The 6,195-nt window shown below is 43.5% G+C and overlaps 1 long non-coding RNA gene across 1 annotated transcript; it reads left to right on the top strand.

Moving 5' to 3' along the window:
* Positions 1-363: 363 nt before the first annotated feature.
* On the top strand, positions 364-5,605 carry LOC127543317 (uncharacterized). The gene is made up of 3 exons (XR_007949202.1): positions 364-420; positions 3,905-4,005; positions 5,340-5,605. It is a non-coding gene; the product is annotated as an uncharacterized LOC127543317 (long non-coding RNA).
* The last annotated feature ends 590 nt before the right edge of the window (positions 5,606-6,195 follow it).

Here is a 6,195-nt window from a genome sequence, read left to right as displayed (position 1 = left end):
GGTTTGGCAGCGTCCCATCTTGGGTGCTTCCCTGCAGGGCAAGCGTGTGTTTGCACCTCTGAGAGTGATTTGTGAGTCTGTATTTTTTCCCTGCAGGGATAGGTTCTGTTCGGGTAAAAAAAAAAAAAAGTACGTGGCTGTTTGAGCTTTAAATATTTTTTTAGAAAATTGTTTTGCGCTGAGATCACTAAATTAGTCATTTTCTGTGATCACGTTAGCCTTGTAGAGAGTGTGTGTGTGCGTGCGCGGGTGGGTTAGGGAGTCACAGTATATTTGAATATGCCTGTGCCTAGCTAGTAATCAAGAGTTAATTTCCCTCTGTGGCAGTCTTCCTAGAATCAGATGAGGATGATTTTGTTTCAGAATTAAAAGCAAAGAAGAAGAAGAAGAGTGCAAATGATGCTCCATGGATTCCTAAAGGTAATTTAGTGGGTTGTCTCCAGTTTCTTCATCATAGACCAAGGAGAGTTTTGGGGACTATGGATCATAAGCAGGCCATTTCTTTATGCCACACTTTCGGCATGCATGAGTGTTTTAGGATACATGGGGGGTATGGAAGGAAATCATTGAAAAGGAGGAAGTGTTTGAGTTGCGCCTGAAAGCTTGGACTCCCAGTAGTGTTCCTGGGGCAAAACCCTTCTTTCCTCTCTTGACTGTACACGTTACTTGCCAAAATTCCCTGCGGACTAAAAGGGAGGCAGCATCAATCTGAAGGTTAGCGTAAGACAGGATAAGTACCGGCCTCGGAGGAGCCTGAGTTCAGATTTGACTGCAGATACTTAGTAGCTATGGGACCTATGGGACCTCACTAGTTATGTGGACCCTGTTGCCTCCCCAAAAAGGGACATGGAAATAAGGCAGTAGAATCTTACTGTTATCCTTTTCAGTCTTACTGGTGACAAATTAAGTATGACCAAGGTGACATTGCCTTTAAAGCCCTGCAGAAAATTGATTTATTTTATAGGATTCACTCACTCTGCTGATACCAGTAGAGGCTAAGTATTTACTCAAGGTCACACAAAAAGCTAGTGACTGGCTGAGGAGAGATCGAAAATCAGATCTTTCACAGTTACACGATGTCAGGCTTTGTTTTCTGTTCTTACCTTGTAAGTTGTTTTCTTTTCCTTTTGGAGTGGGGTGGGATGGCAGTCAGGGTTAAGGGACTTGCCCAGGATCACACGGCTAGTAAGTCCCTGAGGCTGGATTTGGATCCCACTTCTTCCCATCCCAAGGCCAGTGCTGTTATCACTGTGCCACCTAGCTGCCCCTTTTCAGTCATTTTCTATGTTGTTTTCCAAGCCCTAATCTTATTCCCCCTTCTGGATCATTTCATACAAAACTTCCTCTTTTTCTGAACTCTTTACATTTGTTGTTTTTATGGTGTTAAATAATTAGTCACTTCCCAGGCAATGGGCCACCTCTTTGTTTCTTTCTTTTCCCTTCTTTGTTTCCACAAAAAGTAGCAGCGTTTTATACACACACTCACACACTCATAATACATATTACATTATATGTAGTATACATCATGTATGTAATATATACATGCATGTCTACATATATACACATTATATATTATATCATAATATTACCATTGAGAATTTAACAAAAGAGCAAACTGAAGCAGACTGGCTCCACACAGGATACCTATGTTACCTGTCAGTACATTCCTTTAAGGCACAAGATCCTTCTGAGAAAGAGGGCAGTTGCCCTTATATACATTTTGCTGCATTCTGAACTAAGTTCAAAGCGGTTACAGAAAAAAAATTGGTTGCTTGTAAATTGGATCAGTTGCTTGTAAAAATGATACAGAATCAGTATTAGTCTCAGTATATTCATGTAAGGAAATTCAGTGGTTAGAGATGGGAAACAGTGGCAACCTTTGGTGATGCAGAAGCAAAAGCGGTATTTTCATCAGTGCTCCAACAACAGGATAGGAAAAAAATAATTCCGGAAGTGGAAGAGCCAAAAATGGAATCAAGAGACAAAATGTCTGTCAATTAAACATACAGCAAATATTTATTAATTAGGGGAAAGCGAGGCACTTCAGTCCAACTCACTTGCAAGTTATGGCATCACTTCCCTGAGGCTGGGGTCGTCTTCAAGAATGAAGGAACAACCACAACCACACTGAATCAATGCGTCCTAGCCGTTGTGCTCGGTGCTAGGGACGTAGTACCAAGAATCAACCCTAACCATGCAGTGTTCTTGTTCTGTTTTATAATATAATCGTTCTCTGGGAGCAGGTTTCTTGGGCAGGTTTCTGGAGGCAGCCTTAGTGTCAGTTCAGAGTAATAGTCCCTCCACATGCTCCCAGCTGATAAAATCCAGACGTTTATTTCTTACCTCTCCTTGGGCCCGGTTAGCTTTCTTTGAGGCCTCTCTCCCTCCTTGGTTCCAAGAGCTCTTGCAGCTTGTCCTTTGCCTCTGCTTTCTTCAGCCTCCAGCCAGCACAAAGGCGGAAGATGGAATGAATCTGACTCCCCCTCTGAGAGTGGGCTTGTGTATCTCCCAGAGTGCTCTCTGGCCCTAAGAGCTTCCTGCTTGTATGAGCTCTCTAAAGGTGTTTCTATCAGGTCCTTGTTTCACGTTCTGGCCCACAACATCTCCTTGTAAGATCAGCTCAATCATATTGAACCATGCTAAACTAGATAATGATTGTCTATCAATTCTAATGACTTAACAGCTTGTAAGGATTCTCACCTAACCATAAGGAGCTTGTGTCCTAAGAAGAATAAATAAGATGATTCAGTTACTCTCTGCTGGGAAGAGAATTCGCCAGTCAGTCGAAACCCCGGAAAGAGTTTACTTGGCATGTTCTCTCTGAGCAGCATCTTTTTTTCCCTTGGGTGCAGGTAGCATTTTCTCTTTTTTTTCTTTATTATAGCTTTTTATTTCCAAGATATATGCACGGGTAATTTTTCAGCATTGACAGTTGCAAAACCTTTTGTTGCAATGTTCCCCTCCTTCCTCCTTCCCCTCCCCCCACGGCAGGTTGACCAATACATGTTAAACAGGTTAAAGTGTAAATTAAATACAACATAAGTATGCATGCCCGAACGGGTATTTTGCTGTACAGAGAGAATGGGATGCTGAAATAGTGTACCATTAGCCTGTGAAGGAAATCAAAAATGCAGGCGGACCAAAATAGAGAGATGGGAATTCAATGTAATGGCTCTTAGTCGTCTCCCAGAGTTCTTTCTCTGGGCGTAGCTGGTTCAGTTCATTACTGCTCCATGGAACTGATTGGGTTCATCTCATTGCTGGAGATGGCCGCCTCCATCAGAATTGGTCATCCTATAGTATTGTTGTTGACGCATATAGTGAAGTATATAACGAAACGTCCTGCTCATTTCACTCGGCATCAGTTCATGTTAGTCTCTCCAAGCCTCTCTGTATTCATTCCTTACAGAAAATAACATTGCATGACCTTCATGTACCGCAACTTCCCCAGCCATTCTCCCATTGATGGGCATCCCTTCATTCTCCAGTTTCTGGCCACCACAAACAGGGCGGCCTCAACCATTTTGGCACGTCCAGGTCCCTTTCCCTTCTTTAAGATCTCCTAGGGATATGAGCCCAGTAGTTATGCTGTTAAATGAAAAGGGGATGCACAGTTTGATAACTTTTTGAGCATTGCTCCAAATTGCTCCCCAGAATAGTTGGATTTGTTCTCTGTGCATGGTACTTTAACGATAAGTTGTTTTAAATAGCACACGAGCATTTTCCTCCATTTTAAAGTTTCATGATATCTGCGACAATTGTAACTTGAGAACATTTGTAGTTTCTGCCGGAGGGAAAAAACCACAGTTCTTAAAAAAATACCATTGAGATCTGGGGCCGCCAGGACTTTAAGAGGCCCGACCCTAGATAGTGATCCTCTCATCTCTGACTCTCTTGTTCATAGCCCAAGGGGTCCCAAGCCTCCCAAAGTCAGCTAGAGAAGGAACCATCGCATCTTCCATGGATTCGAGAATGGCTGGCACAGCTACAAAGTTATCCCAACAGGTAGGTGAGTTGTCTGCTTTTCAGTGGCAGAAGGCCTTTTGAACCCGGATGGCAAACCATCCTGAAGGAGTGCCAAGAATTATCCAACTGGTGATTAAGCAGTTACCAGGCTCTGGGCTAGACCCTGGGAGATTAAAATAGACTGAAAAAAGAAGACAGTGCGGCCATCAAATATCCTCATGGGAACCCACGTGACGTGTTTTCCACGGGATAATGTTGGAGCAAAGGAATAAGAGCTGAGGACATCCAGAAAGTCCTTATCCCAGAGGGGCAGTTTGAGCAGAGCTTTAGGATTTCTAAGTTGCTCCGAGTCAGAGAAAATATAGTCCACACACGGCTGAAGATCTGGAAGTAGGAGATGGAATGGGGAGTGTGAGGAAGAGCAAGGAGTTTTATTTGATTGTGTAGTCAGAATATGCGGTGGAGTAACAGGCTAGATATAGTAAAAGGGACGGAGCAGATAGGAACGAGGGGCTTCTAATACGGAAAGAAGGAACGTACAGTTGACTCTAGAGGCATCCAGGTTCGAGTGCGGGATCTACACTCAGTGACCCTAGGCAGGTCACTTAACCCCTGCCTCAGTTTCCTCATCTGGAACTGTGAGGATAAAATGAACTGATATTCGTAAAGCATTTTGCAGATTTCCAAACACTCTGTAAATGCTATGATTGTGGATTATTTTGTGTTACATTTTAGTATTACTTAAACATTGGATTGTGTTTATTCTCAGTGTTGTTCAGTTGTTTTAGCTCTGAAACCCCACATTTGGGATTTTCTGGCAGAGATACTGGAGTATTTCCTTTGCCGCCTTTATGTTACAGAAGGGGGAAACTGAGGCAAAGGGATTAAGTGACGTGCCCAGGGTCACACAGCCAGTTAAGTGTCTGAGGCCAGATTTGAACTCTGCAAGAGGCTCCTTCCTGACTCCGTGCTTGGCCCTATTTGCCATCAGTAGTAATAATTATGAAAAGGAGCCAGTGGTGACTAATGAGGCAGGGACTGACATCTCTGGGGAAGATGGACTGCAGAAGGGAGAAGCCAGTTTTGCAGTAGTCCAGGCAAGACATGACAAGCACATCCTAAGTCACAAAGACGAGCCAGTTGATAGTAGGGTCTTAAGAAATAGAGTAGGGGAGGGATCCTACTTGAAAGTCATCATCTTGAAAAGCCAAAAAATTGTCCCTTTGAGTCATTTAACTGGAGCTACATGTAGCCAGTTGCCCTACATCAATGCCCAACATTTCAAACAATGTCCTGGAGACATCTCAGTGTCTCAGAGAGAGTAGTAATTATCTTTTCTTCAAATCCTTACAACTTTCTCTGTTTTTTCCCAGGGTCCCAGGCCTATAGCGTCAACATTTATCTTTAACTCATGACTCTCCCTCGTTCATTCCACCCCACACCTCTCATCAGCTAATTGTGTGATTTCTATCTTCACAACACCTCTCCTGTTGTAAACCCCTTGCCTCTTCTCAGAGCTACAACTTGGGCAGACCCTCATCATCTCTTGCCTTCTAAATGAACTCAGCTCTCTACAGTGATCCAAGTGATTTTCCTTAAACGTAACCCAGCCATGTGACTCCCTTTCTCAATTCCAGGGGCATTTCATTGTTTCAGGAATAAAGCAGACTCTTTTGTTTAGCTTTTAAAGCACTTTCCAACCTCGCGCAATCCGATTTTTCCCCAGTGACTGCTCCATGCTCTGCCACTCAGGGAAGCCTACTTTTTCTATGCCGCACAGACAATACGCCAGCTCTCCTCCCATACCAACTTAGAGGTGACGCCTTTGTCTAACCCCTCAGCTGCTATTGCCCTTCCTTTCAAACTATCTTGCATTTATTATTCGTCTTTACTTTCTTCCTATTCTGTGTGCATTTGTTTTACTTCCTGTTGGGAACATATGCTGGGTAGTTTTCCTTACTGAATTTACATCGCTGGCATCTAGAGTGGGCATCTGGCATATGTTAAGTTTTTAACAAGTGCTTTTTGATTGACAAAGTGGTGGCTTATGAGAGTAGAAAATGGGGGAGGTATGCAAAATGGGGGAGTTCCATAGAACCTGCAAAACCAGAAATCCAGTTTCAGGGCTGGTGGGAGGGAAAAGGGTAACAGAGATTCCTGGACTCTGAGTAAGCCGAGTACGTGACAGCCCACTGATGGCATGGAAGTCAAGGGGGAAGGCTGGAAATG

This window comes from Antechinus flavipes, unplaced genomic scaffold (genome assembly GCF_016432865.1).
Source record: "Antechinus flavipes isolate AdamAnt ecotype Samford, QLD, Australia unplaced genomic scaffold, AdamAnt_v2 unplaced_scaffold150, whole genome shotgun sequence".
NCBI classification, from domain to species: Eukaryota; Metazoa; Chordata; class Mammalia; order Dasyuromorphia; family Dasyuridae; genus Antechinus; species Antechinus flavipes.
This window is presented reverse-complemented; position numbering and strand designations above follow the sequence as displayed.